We start from the raw sequence: 18,500 nt of genomic DNA, 5'->3' as shown, positions 1-18,500 counted from the left end.
AAGTCCCTCTGGTTCACTGTGAGTGACTGCAACTGGAGGTGTTCCTAGCTTTCAATGTAAACACTGTATTTTCTCAGAAAATACAGTGTTTACACGAGAAAGGCTGCAGGGAGCCATACTTCTCACCCGAACAACCTCATTAAGCTGAAGTTGTTCTGGTGACTATAGTGTCCCTTTAAGATAACAGCACCAAAATGAGAGAACAGACCAATCAAACTGAATTCCTGCAATCACAACTTTTTACCAAAGCTTTGTTTTTCTACACCATGGTTTTATCCAGATTAGGAAGATATTTTCCCCAGATCTCAGTGGTAGCGGAGACTAAGTCCACATGCCCTGAACTGCTGCCTCCTAATGTCACAACATTAATTCCCCAAATATTCACAGATAGTTTACTATCTGCATGTTATCTCTTAGCGCTTTGTCCTGCACTCTCCTAACAGGAATCTTAGTCAGAATGATGTTGATCAATATATTCATTTGTAAGATGACTGGGAGATGTTACCATGGTCACCGTAACCAAACAACAGTGACAAATGTATAAAGACTTGGACCGTTTCCTCTTATATCATTATCCATTCTAATTTCTTGGCATAATATGTCTGACAATACGATTAACCCTTTTGTTTCTGTGAAGGTAAATAATGCATGTTTGAGGTCACTGTATGGTTAAAGGACACGTTTAGCTCCTGGTACCCACAGGGATTAAATTAAAGCTTAGTACCCGACTCAAAGACTAGCATCTAGCTCTATCCCCTGCCCTCTGAACCAAGTGGTGAATAAGGGGTTAAATGGGGAAGTGGCTGGAAGCAATTGATTGATTTGTATTATTTATAGGGAAGTGACAGTAATGATTACTGTGCTTGGATTTAACTGGACCTGCGTCAGCAAACAAAAATCAATTATTTTAATTTAATTTATTGCTTTGGCTCTGGATCAAACCTCTTTGATTGCTTTCTTCCAAGAATTAATGATAACTAATAATAATGGCTTAATTCAGACCCGCGAGGTGCCCCTTTCTTCATCAATTTCTCCCCTTTCATCCCATGCTGCCCTATGCTATTTATCCTTACACCCTACTAATCGCCACGGCTGCTCAAATCCTGAATCCATACAGTCTTCAGGATCCCAACGCCTGCTATGTCTACCTGTATGCTGAAATCTGTGTCATGTACCTGTGTATTGAGCCTGCCTGCCCATCTTCCATTAAAGGGACACTGCACACGTATAGAGCAACTTGTATCTCGGGAGCGTCTCCTGTTAATAGTAGTTTATAAACATGCTCACTTCTTGAAATTTGCACTTTTGTAACTAATGTCAGATACACCTCCCCTGCTGTCAATCAGAGAGCCGAGGAGGTTTTCTTCCTGATTTCGTTGTCTCCACAAAGCTAACAGTGGCGGCGATTGCGCCCGCCTGCCATCTTCCGCATCACAAGTTTGTCTGTCAGTTCACTTCCACAGAGCCTGCCTCTGCTCTGTCCGCGGACTCTCGATTTCGGGAGCTGCCAGTGCGTGCTCGTGGCTCCAGCAAGGAGGCTTCTCAATGAGAAACTCATCACTGGAGTATTCCCCGGCATAGATTGAGTTTGTAAATGCTGCAGACAAGAGATATAACCCCAAGGAATAAATGCAGCAATAAATGCCTGAATCCTCTCATTGGGTGTATTTCTATTAAATTGATAACATTACACATTTCCCATTGAAGGGCTCCATTAAGTGTTATTGTACCTTGCCAGTCTGACAGTATACTCTGTCAATATTCCTGTAAAGACGTGCTGTACTAGGATGGAAACCCTGTTACCAGACTGATGGACTGAGAATTTTCTTGGCCTCTGATCTTCCAAAAGGTGAATCATATCCAGTCAAGGGAGGTGGATGGTAGCCCGTTCAGCCAGGTTCCAGTAGATCACTTAGCGCAGCGGAGCTCTGACCCTTGACCTGTGAGAGGCATAGCACAGATTAAACCTGACCCTCACTGTGGTGATAAAACCCGAACCCATGGGACACACCACTAACTGTGTGCTGACTTCAAGATGGATCATTATTATTATTATTATTATTTATAAAGCGCCAACAAGTTCCGTAGCGCTGTACAATGGGTGGACTAATTCAAGGAATCTTTTTACTTCTTCAGACTGGGCGTACTCTCAATGATCAGTTCTTCACAGTTACACCACTTAGTAAACTCCAATCTAGAGCAGGACGGTTGTTCCAGAAACCGAGTCTGTTCTATACATCTCGCTAGAAACATTGTATCCCGTAGGTTCTCTTGTCATTGGCAGGGCTACAGCGGCAAATTCAAAGTGAACTCAAATTTAAAGGAACACTGTAGGATAATAGAAATGTGTACTCCTAACGCTATAGTGGCTACTTTGAAATTAGTAAATAACCCTGTGGGGGCGCCAAACTCCACTATTAGAAGCCTATCCCATGTATCTGAATTCCAGTTAGGCTTCCAACGCTCTAAGTCCCATTACGTTACTGCAATTTGGATGGAAATAACACTGGTGACCTGTGTTCTGCATAACCCGAGAATCAACTTTTCAGCCAACTATTTATTTAATCTAAAAATAATCTGCCCTTGTCTGTTTTGCAGCTAACATGCTGTGACTGCCATTCTCCCTTTAGAGAGATTTTACACCAGTCCATTTGAGTTGGAAAATCTAGATTTGAGTTGGCATTCAATGACGAAGATAGGTCTCTGAGTCGGCTTGTTCTCTTAGAAACCTGATTCGACCTGTCACTTGTCTCGGAGAAAGCATTCACTGCCAAGCTCTTGAAATGTCTTGGAACATTTGAAAAGAAGTTAAAAAAACAACCCTCACGCATATCCAAAACAGGGCAAATTAAAATGGAAATATACAATTTCGAAAAACCAAAGTTTCACTTGATCATCCAAATGAAATATAAAATTGTTAAACCATGAAAAATGCTTTATTAAAAGTGCCATTGTGTCTGTCAGTGTCAGAACTCGACACTAGGAGGCGCTGATGCAGTAATGCACAGGTTGTTTTTATTGGGTTTAAACATTTAAAATTCTGACTATTGGTTAAAGAAGTATGAAGAAAGCAGGGACAGTGGCATCTACTGTAAAATATCCATGGGGGGACTCGAGTCATAATTTGTTTAGACACTGTGACATAGACCCCATTTAAATAAAGAAGGTGCTTAGAAGAAGAGGCTCTTGCCCTGCAGTATGGACATCCATGAGCAAGATTATTGCAGAATCTGTTTGAAATGTTAGAATTAAGGAGTAACTGCATTAAAAATATAGTGCATTGTAACTCCCACGACTGTCAGCCAAACTGAGTCGTGGGAGTTATAGTCTATGACACATCAGGATTAGTGGGAACATTGCTGTGTGCTTCTGTTCCAAACATATAGGGTAACAGGGCCATCTTTAATATCAGTTCAACCCTGGGCACGATTCTGCTGATGGGCACCACACCCCTCCTGCCTCCATCACCCTTGATATGTTAAACGTCAAACATGTTGAGCATCAGTCATCAGCAACGATATTATTGCACGTATGACATAAACGCGGATGGGAGATGTGCTCAGCAGTGTACTATCAGTGACAGTTCAGCCTTTTCCCAATGTGGCACTGAATCTCTTCGTACCTGTCATTGGCGGACCTAAGGTTAAGATGGCCCCCTAGTGCACTAATTATTTTGGCCCCCTCTAGCAAAAGGGTGGCCAAAAGGTAGATCCCCATCTGTCGCACAACTCCCACAATTCTTTGCCAGTTGGGGATCTACCATTTGCCCGTCATTGTAGGGTTGTATTTGTGAGCATTGTTTGTGTGTTTGAATGTGATTATGTTTTGTATGGAGAATGCATGTGTACATGAAGGATGTATTTGTGTGTAGTGTTGACATTTGAATACAGTGTGTGCTTGCTTGTACTGATGCCATTTGAAAGCAATGGTGTGTAGTGTTTGCTTTAGAATGCATGGGTGTGTTTCTATGTTGTGTTTGATTTCAGGGGAGCAGTGTGTTTGTATGTTGTGTTTGATTTCAGGGGAGCTGTGTGTTTCTATGTTGTGTTTGATTTCAGGGGAGCGGTGTGTTTGTATGTTGTGTTTGATTTCAGGAGAGCGATGTGTTTGTATGTTGTGTTTGATTTCAGGGGAGAGGTGTGTTTGTATGTTGTGTTTGATTTCAGGGGAGCGGTGTGTTTGTATGTTGTGTTTGATTCTAGTGGAGTGGCGTGTTTATATGCTGTGTTTGATTTCAGGGGAGCGATGTGTTTGTATGTTGTGTTTGATTTCAGGGGAGAGGTGTGTTTGTATGTTGTGTTTGATTTCAGGGGAGCGGTGTGTTTGTATGTTGTGTTTGATTTCAGGGGAGCGGTGTGTTTGTATGTTGTGTTTGATTTCAGGGGAGCGATGTGTTTGTATGTTGTGTTTGATTTCAGAGGGGCGATGTGTTTGTATGTTGTGTTTGATTTCAGGGGAGCATTGTGTTTGTATGTTGTGTTTGATTTCAGGGGAGCGGTGTGTTTGTATGTTGTGTTTGATTTTAGGGGAGTGGTGTGTTTGTATGTTGTGTTTGATTTCAGGGGAGCGATGTGTTTGTATGTTGTGTTTGATTTCAGGGGAGAGGTGTGTTTGTATGTTGTGTTTGATTTTAGGGGAGCGATGTGTTTGTATGTTGTGTTTGATTTTAAGGGAGCGATGTGTTTGTATGTTGTGTTTGATTTCAGGGGAGAGGTGTGTTCGTATGTTGTGTTTGATTTCAGGGGAGCGATGTGTTTGTATGTTGTGTTTGATTTCAGGGGAGAGGTGTGTTTGTATGTTGTGTTTGATATCAGGGGAGCGGTGTGTTTGATTTTAGGGGAGTGTTGTGTTTGATTTCAGGGGAGCAGTGTGTTTGCATGTTGTGTTTGATTTCAGGGGAGAGGTGTGTTTGTATGTTGTGTTTGATTTCAGGGGAGGGATGTGTTTGTATGTTGTGTTTGATGTCAGGGGAGAGGTGTGTTTTTATGTTGTGTTTGATTTCAGCGGAGCCGTTTGTTTGTATGTTGTGTTTGATTTCAGGGGAGCGATGTGTTTGCATGTTGTGTTTGATTTCGATGGAGCGGTGTGTTTGCATGTTGTGTTTGATTTCAGGGGAGAGGTGTGTTTCTATATTGTGTTTGATTTCAGGGGAGCGTTATGTATGTATGTTGAGTTTGATTTCAAGGGAGCGATGTGTTTGTATGGTGTGTTTTATTTCAGTGGAGCATTGTGTTTGTATGTTGTGTTTGATTTCAGGGGAGCGTTGTGTTTGTATGTTGTGTTTGATTTCAGGGGAGCGTTATGTATGTATGTTGAGTTTGATTTCAGGGGAGCGGTGTGTTTGTATGGTGTGTTTTATTTCAGTGGAGCGCTGTGTTTGTATGTTGTGTTTGATTTCAGGGGAGCGTTGTGTTTGTATGTTGTGTTTGATTTCAGGGGAGCATTGTGTTTCTATGTTGTGTTTGTCACTGCTAAGGTTGGCTCCTCTTCTTATGTCAAATCACAGCAAACCCACAACCTATCAGACCTCATGAAAACCTTTAAAGAGCAGATGGGATCTTATTAAACCAGCTCTATCTATGGCTAGTTCTCTTTCCCGTGGGCTAGGCGTAGAAACATTCATAAGTAAACATAACTAAAAACAAATCGTTTTCCACATATATATCGAACAATGACTACTTCTCCAAAAACAATCCTCCTGTGCGAAAACAATTGTTACCAAATATAGTTCCTTACACTCTGAGCCCGATTGTTACGTCTCTGACTCACCACTTCCCTAAGAACTCTTATGTTACGTCCTCGCTCTGCATGAATATAGACTTGTTCCATCAATCTATAATTTTAACTGTAATTTGAAGTGGAAAAACAACCTGTAATCTATGGATACTGAGAAAAGCTCAGGGGGAAGCGTTCTGTGCCCTTCTATTGACCATACCACGCCGTCACCGGGAGCTATGGTAATAACAGGCTCACATAGCAGTAATTCAGGTACCGCGGATGGAGAGAGCACAGTGTGCATAAAATGGAAAGAGCCCCAGATTTATTACCGATGCCTAAAAGGGTAACAGTAAATTTTGGTTTTGTGCAATTAGAGACTGAATCATTGTGCTTAACGCGAGACCCCCGGGGGATCATAATGAGAACATTTGTTGTAAGTAGTCAACAGATTGCAGATTGGACACAAAGTGCTGGACGCTTTCACAAGCTCGCACAAATCAGGCCGTGAAATATATCAAGTCACGTCTGCAGTTCCTTTCAGGAAAGCGCTTTAATTAAAGAGATTCTGATTTAAAGGCGAGGAGTATGTAGATATCCTGTGCAGGAATAACTGGGCAGCGCTGCCAACACTCTAAACAACACACCATGGCAGCGTTAACCATCCCCCAGTACATCAAAACACAAATATCAGTGTCCCGCGAGCCACAATTTTCAATGATTTTATTAATGTGACTTCCGCTATTTGTGCAGAATAAAATGATTCTAATTATAGGTATATGTTGTATTTTGTTTACCCTGTCTGTGACTTTGTTTGTTTACATGCAGCACTTCCTAGCCGCACTATCAGAAGATTTTTGCTTTTCTTGCTTTTTGATCAGCAAAATTAGAGGTGAGCTCGCTGTCAGTTTCATTCTGATAAGGTGTAGCGATGTGCATGTGCAAAAAATCTGTTTCGTTTTAGTTTGTTAATGTTCTAATTTTGGTTCGTCTGAAATTCAGAAATGATCGATTCAGAACAAAACAAAATTTTGGTAGAGAAACAAAATTCGGACTCCATTTGTCACTATTTTGCAGATTGGTAGCCTAAAGTAATTCCACATAAGGGAATGCTGTTTAGTACAAAGCTTTAATTTAATAACCCTAAATATTATAGTCCGGTGGTGTCTCCAGGATTCATACTTAGGGGGCACATAAGGGGCCAAGGAACCGAAGTACAGGGGCAGTTATAAAACATTATATATATATATGTGTGTGTGTGTGTGTTTAGATATATATATATGTTTGTGTATATATACACACACACACACACACACACACACACACATACACAGGGCTCGACAAATTACAGACGCCAGGTCGTCATGGCGACTGGACATTTCGCCCTGGCGCATGGCATTCATCAGCCCTTTTCGAAGCCACACAGACACATTAAAGTCGCCCGCCGTGGGGAGCATGGTGATGGCGCGCGAGGGAGCAGTAACCTTCTTGCAGTTCCTCTCTGCTCCCTTGCACGCTGTTTAGTGACATGACTTTACTCCGGCATCACTACAGAGAGCGCGCAGGGGAGCAGAGAGAAACTGAGAGGAGACACACTGGACGCCAGGAAAAGATCCACTCAGCTCTCCAAAAGGCTGGGTGGATTTATATAAAAATAGCAATTTGTGAATGTGTGAGAAAATGTGTGTGTGCATGCGAAATAAAATGGCCTGTAAAGTGTGTGCATCTAGGGGTTGCATTGTGAATGTATGTGTATTGGTGTTGCATTGTGTGCTTATCAAGGAGCTGTAGTTATTATATACAGTTGCAAGAAAAAGTATGTGAACCCTTTGGGATGATATGGATTTCTGCACAAATTGGTCATAAAATGTGATTTGATCGTCATCTAAGTCACAAGTCACAATCACAGTCTGCTTAAACTAATAACACACAAAGAATGAAATGTTGCCATGTTTTTATTGAACACACCATGTAAACATTCACAGTGCAGGTGGAAAAAGTATGTGAACCCTTGGATTTAATAACTGGTTGAACCTCCTTTGGCAGCAATAACTTCAACCAAACGTTTCCTGTAGTTGCAGATCAGACGTGCACAACGATCAGGAGTAATTCTTGACCATTCCTCTTTACAGAACTGTTTCAGTTCAGCAATATTCTTGGGATGTCTGGTGTGAATCGCTTTCTTGAGGTCATGCCACAGCATCTCAATCAAGTTGAGGTCAGGACTCTGACTGAGCCACTTCAGAAAGCGTATTTTCTTCTATTTAAGCCATTCTGTTGTTGATTTACTTCTATTCTTTGGGTCATTGTCCTGTTGCAACACCCATCTTCTGTTGAGCTTCAGCTGGTAGACAGATGGCCTTAAGTTCTCCTGCAAAATGTCTTGATAAACTTGGGAATTCATGTTTACTTCGATGACAGCAATCCGTCCAGGCCCTGACGCAGCAAAGCAGCCCCAAACCATGATGCCCCCACCACCATACTTCACAGTTGGGATGAGGTTTTGATGTTGGTGTGCTGTGCCCTTTTTCGCCACACATAGTGTTGTGTGTTTCTTCCAAACAACTCAACTTTGGTTTCATCTGTCCACAGAATATTTTGCCAGTACTGCTGTGGAACATCCAGGTGCTCTTGTGCAAACTGTAAATGTGCAGCAATATTTTGTTTGGACAGCAGTGGATTCCTCTGTGGTATCCTCCCATGAAATCCATTCTTGTTCAGTGTTTTACGTATTGTAGATTCGCTAACAGGGATGTTAGCATTTCCCCGTGACTTTTGTAAGTCTTTAGCTGACACTCTAGGATTCTTCTTCACCTCATTGAGCAGTCTGCGCTGTGCTCTTGCAGTCATCTTTACAGGACGGCCACTCCTAGGGAGAGTAGCAGCAGTGCTGAACTTTCTCCATTTATAGACAATTTGACTTACCGTGGGCTGATGAACAGCAAGGCTTTTGGAGATACTTTTATAACCCTTTCCAGCTTTAAGCAAATCAATTCTTAATCGTAGGTCTTCTGAGAGCTCTTTTGTGCGAGGCATCATTCACATCAGGCAATGCTTCTTGTGAAAAGCAAACCCAGAACTGGTGTGTGTTTTTTATAGGATAGGGCAGCTGTAACCAACACCTCCAATCTCATCTCATTGATTGGACTCCAGTTAGCTGACATCTCACTCCAATTAGCTCTTGGAGATGCCATTAGTCTAGGGGTTCACATACTTTTTCCACCTGCACTGTGAATGTTTACATGGTGTGTTTAATAAAAACATGGCAACATTTAATTCTTTGTGTGTTATTAGTTTAAGCAGACTGTGATTGTCTATTGTTGTGACTTAGATGATGATCAGATCTCATTTTATGACCAATTTGTGCAGAAATCCATATCATTCCACATACTTTTTCTTGCAACTGTATATATATATTTATATATGAGATATGGTGTGTAATGGGGTGAAGCATGTATGTATGTATATGTGTGTGGGGGTGAAGGTAAGTGGGGATGTGTATGTGGGTGCAGAGATAATGTGTGTGAGGGGTGCACTGTGTGTGTATGCAAGGGTGTACTCTATGTTGATGGGAGTGTACTGTATGTGGGGGATTCACTGTTTGTGAGGGTGTACTGTGTTCAGGGGGTGTAGAGAGTGGGATAGGGAAGAGGGAATTTTTACTTTAATAATTGTTCACACACACACAAAAATGAATATTCCCCTTTTCCTGATCTTACCTTGTAGGGAGGGGGTGACACAATCAGATCCGTGGTGGTTAAGAAGGCTGCCTATCCATCGGGTACAGGGGAGGTCACGAGATGAGAGGTATCTCTCTTGGAGCTCAAGCACTTACAGAGATTGACCCATACAAACACAGACTGACATCCCAACACACAGACTGACCCCCCGACCGTAGTAGGTACGCCACTGTCTATAAACATGATAATCCTACTGAAAGGGGCCAAACTAGAGAACTATCTATTACAAAGTTCCCTAATCTTGTACCTTAAATATGACAAGCTGAGCTTACAATACCGCACACGTGACCTGTCTCTAGCGAATTGGAGTCAGAGGGGTATAAAAAGAGTAATACAGTTACTGGGAAAAGAAGGGATTTGTCAATTTGCAGATTTACAGATTTCATTTGCATTACCAAATAAAGAATTGTTCACAAACGTTCGTATAACACATATTTTAGAGAAGGACAAATTAGTGGAGGTAAATAAGCTTCAGGATTTTGACAAATTATGTCTCGGAATGGGAATCTTAACAAAACCTTTGTCCTTATGCTACAAAAAGTTACTGACAATTAAAATTAGGGTATACAGTAAAATGGGAAAAAGAACTTGAATGTGAGTTGGAACCAAGTAGATGGCATGCAGCAATGGTGGGAGTACAAAGCGCCACCCATTGCTTAGACCACATGGAATCAGCTTAAAAGCTGTGGATGAGGTGGTATCTTACACCCCAACGTTTGCACACATATATCCTGGGGCTACCCCCAGGTGCTGGCGATGTGGTGGGGAGACAGGCACCTTAACTCACATTGTTTGGCGTTGTTCAGCATTAAAAAACTTTTGCTTGCAGGTACAGACGCTTATCGAGCGTACTATGACATTGTTGCTTCCCCATAGCCCAGCGTTTTCTTTGCTTCACATGTTGCCTACAACCTTTATGAAACATGCTGCTACATATCATTGGCGCATCTCATTGGCAGCAAAGACCCGCATAGCGAGACTTTGGAAACCTCTTAACAGTCCTGATATTAGGTTACTAATAGAGAAAATAAACCGCCCCAAAAATATGAGGAAATGGCACAGAAAATTATGGGTACGAGGGGCAAAGCACGGGGACAATGGCCAGAATAATTAATTAATGGTGGGGTACTGCAGGGATACAGAATAGGTGACTCTGATTGTATCTAGAACATCTTAAGAAATTGTATTTAGAACATCTCATGGAATTATAATATTTTACTTAATTTTTTTGGAGTATGTGTGTTTGTGTTTACTTTTTGTATTTCAAAAATGAATAACAATTGTATAGATGTTACATCGTACGCTGGAATTGATTATTGTGACAAAATGGCTTTTGTCACTGGGTCTGCATGTGACAAACTGCCCTGCCCCCCTATCTCTTGGAGGAGCCGGATTGCTAGCCTCTTACCCTGGGATGCTGGCCTGTTAAGTCATGGGGTCTTAAGGCACTTGGGACAGAGCCCTCTGTCTCTGGATCACCTCATTCGCCTTACTTGCTTGGATTGTATATTTCCCCTGTTACACTCGTATGTGGGTTTGTGCAGTTTAACTTCCATTACAGCTGGTGAACTTAAACTTTACTCAACGTTATTGAGAACTGTGTTCGTGGGATCTGAGCGCTATTCGCCTATAATATGCGCTCAGATCCAAGCTATCTGGGGGTGTGTGGAACATGGGGACTTCGTTCAGCGAAACATGAGTTATTGATTTTAATACAGTTTTGTTAAAAGGTAAAAAGCACATGTTTCTCTCTGTCCGGAGATAATTAGGTTCTCTGCAACCACTTAAGCTAATTATCTCCAGGATAGAGGGGAGGGGTAAGTTAATTATCTCCAGGATACAGAGGAGGGGTTACACTCTTCCTGTGGGTGTGTATAAGAATTGCACTGTATATGTCAGGATCGGGACAGGGATCCAACACGCAGAGTACAAACAGTAGCCAGATACGTATACCGGACCTTAGAATGGCCGGACTAACGTAAGTAGTACCGTATAGAATGGTCAAAGACAAGCCGAGGTCGAGGGTAACAGAAGACAGGTAAGCGAGAGACAAGCCGAATCAAGGGTAACAGAGATAAGCAGAGTAAGGTAAACAAGCCGGGTCAAAACCAAAAGGGATAATAGAATACACAAGCACTGAGTGACTAGAACAAGCTAGAACCACGACAGGGCAATGAGCTAATGAAAGAAGCTCTGTTAAATACCCTGTTCAGAGCAGTAACCACGCCTCCGAGGCGTCCTGATTGGTCCTGCAGCAATTGAGTGACAGGTCGTTCCGGAGGAGTGTCCTAACTTCCTGCCTAGATGCTGTAAAAGGCAGTCACTCCCTCGCGGCCGGCCTTGCATGACCGGATAGACCGTGGGAAAGGGAGCCATCAGGCCGTCTGGATGGAGGAACAGCTAAGTCTCTACCTCTTTCGGAGGTAGAGACCGCAGGTACCCTGACAGTATACTGATTGGTTCTGCATATTTTGTTACAGTCTTCCACAAGGTCCCATGCGGGAGTTCCCTTGCTGGGAGACCATCATAAAAGGGCTGATTTGGGCCATCAATAAACACATTCGTTTTACCCCTTCATGAAGTCTCGACTCATGTTTGGGGAATTGGGAGCTATAATCACTACTTCACTCTTTTCAGCTTGGATTTCGGGAGACGCTACAAGGATCAGCGCTGCACGGATAGCAGGATCCTTTACAATTATTATGGCCCAATGGGGTACTGTAGTGATTTTCTTCTCTTTTTCTTTGAGGGAAAGTCTTTGATGTAACAATTGAGATTTGTTTACAATTTAAAAAAAATAATTAGGCAACTCTTGTGTTGGGTAGAGCACAGTATTTCCATGTTTGCTATTCGGAGAACCACCAGGTTTTCTGCCACTGATACTGACTGCCTCCCAGAGTTTACAATATTGCAAACTGGACGTCAAGGAATACGGTGCATTTTATAACTCATTGACACAGCAACTCCACCAGGACACCATTTAAGACTTTCTTTATTTCACACGAAATTGTGAATTGTAGGGAATTGAAGACTGAATTACAAAATGTGAGCAAAAAGTGGAGATTTGGAAACATTCTATAACTCGGCTGAAATGGTAGCCTGGGTATTTAGTGTACATTTTGACATCTTGCAGTTCACCTTTCCATTAACAACAATTCTGAATTTAGTAAATAAATGCCTTGCAGAGTATTCAGCTAAACTAAGTTTTCATGAACTAAATGTGAATAGCAAAACTGGGCAAACTGTGACTACGGCAAGTTGAAGAATTATTACAGCTCAGTTTTTTTTTTGCTTGTTTTCCATTCGGATTTAATCCTCAAAAATTCAGTTTATCACACTCCTTTTGGTGCAAGGCCTCAGTTCCCAGCGTCTCACAGTGGATGCACATGGTAGAAGGAGTCCATTCGATGGACACATCAATTACCTCTACTAACCTAAACACCAACAAAGACATGGATACAATTTATCTCCAGCAGTGACCTTGGGGTCACACCAAGACTACATGTCAAGATCATCAACCCTCTCTCCACTTCATAACTACCCCAGCCCTATTTTCCATTTTATCTCTCTCTCCCTTTGTCTCACTTTTCAAGTCTTTCCCTTCTTTTATCTCTTTTACCTCCCTCTCTGATTAAGAACATTTCAATTTCCTTCTTCAGCCTCTCCGACATGGGGGAATCGTTGGGGAACGTGTATACAACGATTGACTCCTATATTGGCTAAATGTTAATCTGGCAGGTTAAACCTCTCAGCTAAGTATTTCTTCGAAAGGAGAATCCACTCACGTGTTATTCTGGTTACAACATTGTCTTTGATTGTTTTATTCTTTCATATACTTGTGCAAATAAAGATAAAAAATCTGAAATTAAGAAATTATCTTAGAGTGTTTCCATTCATCTGTCTTGCAAGATTTCACAGGTATGAATGTAAAACTTTCAAAAAAAATTCAATCTAATTTGGAGGCTATTCCAGTTATTGCAAAATCCAAACATTGGTAAATCTTTAAAATACATGAAAATGAATGAGACATTATGACTCTGCTGGATAAACCCGCAGAAATTTATATTGTAGAAGCGAACAAGCCCAAAAAGTCAGCAAATGAGTAGATACCATAAAAATGTATTTGGAATTAAGTTGTTATGGTGCCAGGAAGTCCCCGGAGCAGGTTTGCTTTCAGAGGTTAAGCCGTTAACGAACAGTTTAACCCCATAATCTTCTGGCCAGCACCAATCAGCTCTGTCCACACCACGTCAACTTGAGGTAAGGGCTTGAAACAGAAAGCTTGGACCTGGGTGCCACTGATAGGCTGAGAGCATCAGTTATGTATGTTTCATAATGCGGATGTTTCTCAAGCCGAAAATATCTTTCTGCTTATTTTTGGTTTTTTTACGTTTGTTTTTTGAGGGGGGGGGGAGGGGGATAGAGAGGGGGGTGCTGGAAACGTTGTGTGCCTTATAACACATGATAACGTGTCTCTATATCTCTATCAGATACATTGTAGATCATCCTTTTTCCAACGACACGAGATATGCTGTTTCAAAGACGTAAGTTTATATTCAACAGATAATCCACACAGACTGTTATATCATATGGTCTCTACTGGAACCCATGTAATTTATGTTATTTGATACATTGTGGAAAATCCCCCAGGAGGAAATATTTCTGTTTAAATCTATTTTATTTACGTTGGAAGCGACTAAACACTAAATCTTAATAGGTCTCGATATTAACCTCTAACTGCAGTTCCTTTAAAAATAAAATAGTAAATACAGCTACAAAGTTGGGAGATACGGCAAACCAATTGTGTTGGTAAATTGTAGATTATGCTAGCTTTAGTGTACCTATAATCTTAATTTTATTAATGACAGGAGGCGAGTATTTGCTTAAGTCTCTCTTTACTAGAACTCCACAGCAGCACAGAAAAACAACCAATCAGAAAAAAGTTAGGTACTATAAAACTCCCCTCCCCATGCATCATTTCCTCTTTCAAGCTGCGACAAGAACAGAATAAAAGGCAGATAACATCATGGGGAAGAAACGAAATCCTAGATACGATGAATATAACGACGTCCACCATCCGAGAGTAACCGTCAAACTAGATAGTGTTGATGGACTGTAAACTGAAACGAGAGAAAAACAGAATCGAACAGGTTGATTATCCAATGAAATGTACTCTGAATAAACATGTAGGTACCCAATGTAGCAACCAAAAGTACCTTAATATGTAGATATCCCAACCCTACTTATGAAAAAACACAGACATAAGGAACAAGTGACAGGTAGCAGAGACAACAAACAGAGTTGCATACGTACCTGATAATCTAAACTATAACATTAAACAAGGGAGGGATAAGAATGGGTGGGAAATACTCGCCTCCTGTCATTAATAAAATTAAGATTATAGGTACACTAAAGCTAGCATAATCTACAATTTTATAACATGACAGGAGGCTTCGTATTTGCTGTTTCAACGCTCAGTTCACCAATCCAACGCTGTTTGTGTCGCTGGTATCTATTCCATGGAATATCAGAGTAATCCTAATTGGACATTCCATGTACGATAAATGACAGCAGACGAATCAAAGAAGATGTCAGCCGACGAAGCATCTCAAGTACAGAAAAAAAGCACCATCCGCTGTTAAATCCATTGAACGTGATGTTGCGACCAGTTTCCTAGCAGTCGGTCCATGAGCTGGCAAGCTGACCTATCAGCCATATTCCTGTAGTTGTATCATATCGAAGGTCAATCTCGGACTTAGGGTCGCGAGAAGAAACTGCCACCATGTCTCAACTCACGATCCGTAAGGCGGCTCTTCCGATCGTGCCAGGGTCATTCGGCGATGCGACCTTGCGGGTAGATCTACAACCTCAAGGAGTGCGCCTAAGTCCACCACCAAAATCGCCATCGAAAACCGAGGAAGGGTCTTCCGGTCCTTCCTGTCCTACCCGGTGAGATGCCCCATCCGAGGATAAATTCACAATGCAGGCAAGAGTGTGACCAAACCATCCGTATTCTAAGTGATACCAATATTCCAAATGGACTGTGTAATCCTCGGACGCAGTAGAGAAAAGACACCAAAGGACGTCCATTCAGGATTCCGAACTGAACTTGTGTGGAGGAAACGGTGGTCGACTACTCTGAGAATAGTGAATCCCAGAAATCTTCAAAGGAATGGAAAAAACAAACCGGAACGCAGATTTCCATCCAGAAATGCCCTCGTCCAAGAGTGAAAGATCTCTGTGTAGGAGTCGGGGCCCACCAGGTACTTCTATAAAGTCTCCCCGACGGTAGTTAAAAAATAGGTTAGCGCGAAACCAACAAAACAGCTCTCGTGAGGGATAAATAGAGCATGGACGGAGGATCCTCTATCTTCGAACCATGTTCACCAGGTACGCGCTTCGAGGAGATGGGGCAGTCCTGCCATCTTATGCCAAGATCATAATGACCGGGGAAGTCAAGACAACCGGGGTTTCCGGTCTTACCATGTGATCCATACGTACGGTTATACCTTCAGACCGGGTACAAGGCCGTCCATAATCTTGTTACCCGAGCAAGGCAGTGCCCGTTTGCTCCATGAATGTCTCCGTATCACCTGACATCCTGACATGGGAGAAACTGTCTGCGCAGTTTGTTCGAAATGGTCTGGATATCCAAAACAGAAAGCAATCACTGTATTATATGGTGCAGAATATGCCAAAAAACCTGCACTCTCAAATACCGGAGGGCCATCCGTTAGCCGTACCAACTACAGGAGTGTGTGTAATAAGTGGGAGACTCCCCCCATTATATCACTGAGTATTCCTTGCGTGTTTTACAGTGGTCTGGATCCAGTAGATCCATTACAGGAGACTGAATAGAGGGATCTAGTCTAAACATGTAATTCTTGCATGACCAGGCAGTCCTCTAGAACGAAGTCAGTAGTGTGGATGACAGCTCTAATTGAATGCAGGAGGGACGCCCCTCTATGAAGTCAATGTCTTGCACAGGTACAAGCCTGTGTGATGAACAAATGTCCGGTACTGTAGAGCGTCGAGCGCATGAGAGAGCCGCGCTCTCTACTACTGTGATCACATACCGTGAGAGCGTCCGGCTGCTAGCCTGAGCGGGCCGCACCCGTTAGTAACCAACAGCAGAGTCCACATCCGTGACCGGTTCTCTCTACGAGAATGGGTCCTCCCAACCTGTCCTCTGTATCCAGCCCAGTATCTGGTTGAGGACGAGTGCGGGCTGCGCCCACTAGTAACAAATCAGCATCCGGTTCTGTATGAGAGGGTTCGCCCTCTGTTCCTGAAAATAAATATACTCGGATCGAGGTGATGGAGGGCCGCACCCTCCCGTGGTGCAAACTAGAGTGCCTAGAGATTCAGGGTGACCAAACTGTAGGGCGTACCTATTATTAATGTCAGCATAAGGCTGAGGGCAATCTACGGAAACAACGATGGAAAACTATCAACCGACTATCCGGATCCCGTGCGCGCGCGCGGGGTCCAGGTAGACCGTTGGTAGTCTGAGGAAAGCTGGAGACGTTCTCCGCGATCCACGAGTGCCCGGGAGGTCGGAGGAGGTCAAGTCAGGCCTCACGACGACCCGAGCGAAAGGGAAAGGGAAGTCATGAAAAAACAAAAAAGCCACAATTAACGTAGATAAGAGAAAATACACCAATTCTATCCCGGATAGAAGGAAAAACAGCAGGCCGGAAGGTAAGAAAAGAAAATCCCACTGGACCGGGCCAGGAGCTAACCTAACGTAGGAAAAAACAACTGAACCTATAAGGCTTCCGGGAGGCAGATACGGAGTAGTTGGTAAAGACAAGGATAAAACACCGCTTTCTCCTGTAGGAGTCTGAGTACCGGTCCTTGCCTGTGCGAAGTCCACCTTGGAGATGTGCCGTCGCCGGTTTGGAATAAACCGCGGATGTGTCCGGGATCTTCATAAGAAACCTTGCCCTTCAGGCATGAGGCGTAGGGCCTTCACCCTTCCCACCAAATTCAGATGGCCGTATACTGGTGTCCTCTTGAACACGGTGGCAATGGTGTTTGCCTGGTCACCTGCCTATCTCCATGTTACTGGTGGGCACTGGGTTTTCCTCAGTGATATTACCCCAGGCCTGCGGCCAAAAAGGGGTTCGGTACCAATAGTGTAGGCCCGCCAGTAGGGCACAGGCCCAGCAGGCCAAACGAATGGACACAGAAAGGTTAGCGCTACAAGCAAATAGTCACAGACATAGCAGGCCATTCAAGTAGGCACCGACATAGCAGGCTATTCAATGGGACACAGACATAGCAGGCCAATCAATGGGGTACAGACATAGCAGGCCGTTCTTATGGGCACAGACATAGCAGGCCGTTCTTATGGGCACAGACATAGCAGGCCGTTCTTATGGGCACAGACATAGCAGGCCGTTCTTATGGGCACAGACATAGCAGGCCGTTCTTATGGGCACAGACATAGCAGGCCGATCTTATGGGCACAGACATAGCAGGCTGAACTTATGGGCACAGACATAGCAGGCCGTTCTTATGGGCACAGACATAGCAGGCCGTTCTTATGGGCACAGACATAGCAGGCCGTTCTTATGGGCACAGACATAGCAGGCCGTTCTTATGGGCACAGACATAGCAGGCCGATCTTATGGGCACAGACATAGCAGGCCGAACTTATGGGCACAGACATAGCAGGCCGATCTTATGGGCACAGACATAGCAGGCCGTTCTTATGGGCACAGACATAGCAGGCCAATCAATGGGGCACAGACATAGCAGGCCAATCAATGGGTTGTGTATTACCCTAATATTATTATTAACATGTATTTATATAGCGCCTTCCAATTCCGTAGCGCTTTACAGTGGGTATTGAATGAGCAACGGGGACCTCTGAGTTCGGGTAGAGGTGCCTAAAAAATGTAGATCCTCAGGGCATCCTGTGACATAGGACCCTTAGACACCAACCCTTTTAGACAGCGTAATGCCGTGTGAGTAACCTGACCGGGACTGGCAGCCCCTAAATGCCCAGCAGGCAAACAGTGGTATTCCCGCTGTAGTGGG

Source organism: Pelobates fuscus, chromosome 1, assembly GCF_036172605.1.
Source record: "Pelobates fuscus isolate aPelFus1 chromosome 1, aPelFus1.pri, whole genome shotgun sequence".
Taxonomy (NCBI): domain Eukaryota; kingdom Metazoa; phylum Chordata; class Amphibia; order Anura; family Pelobatidae; genus Pelobates; species Pelobates fuscus.
This window is presented reverse-complemented; position numbering follows the sequence as displayed.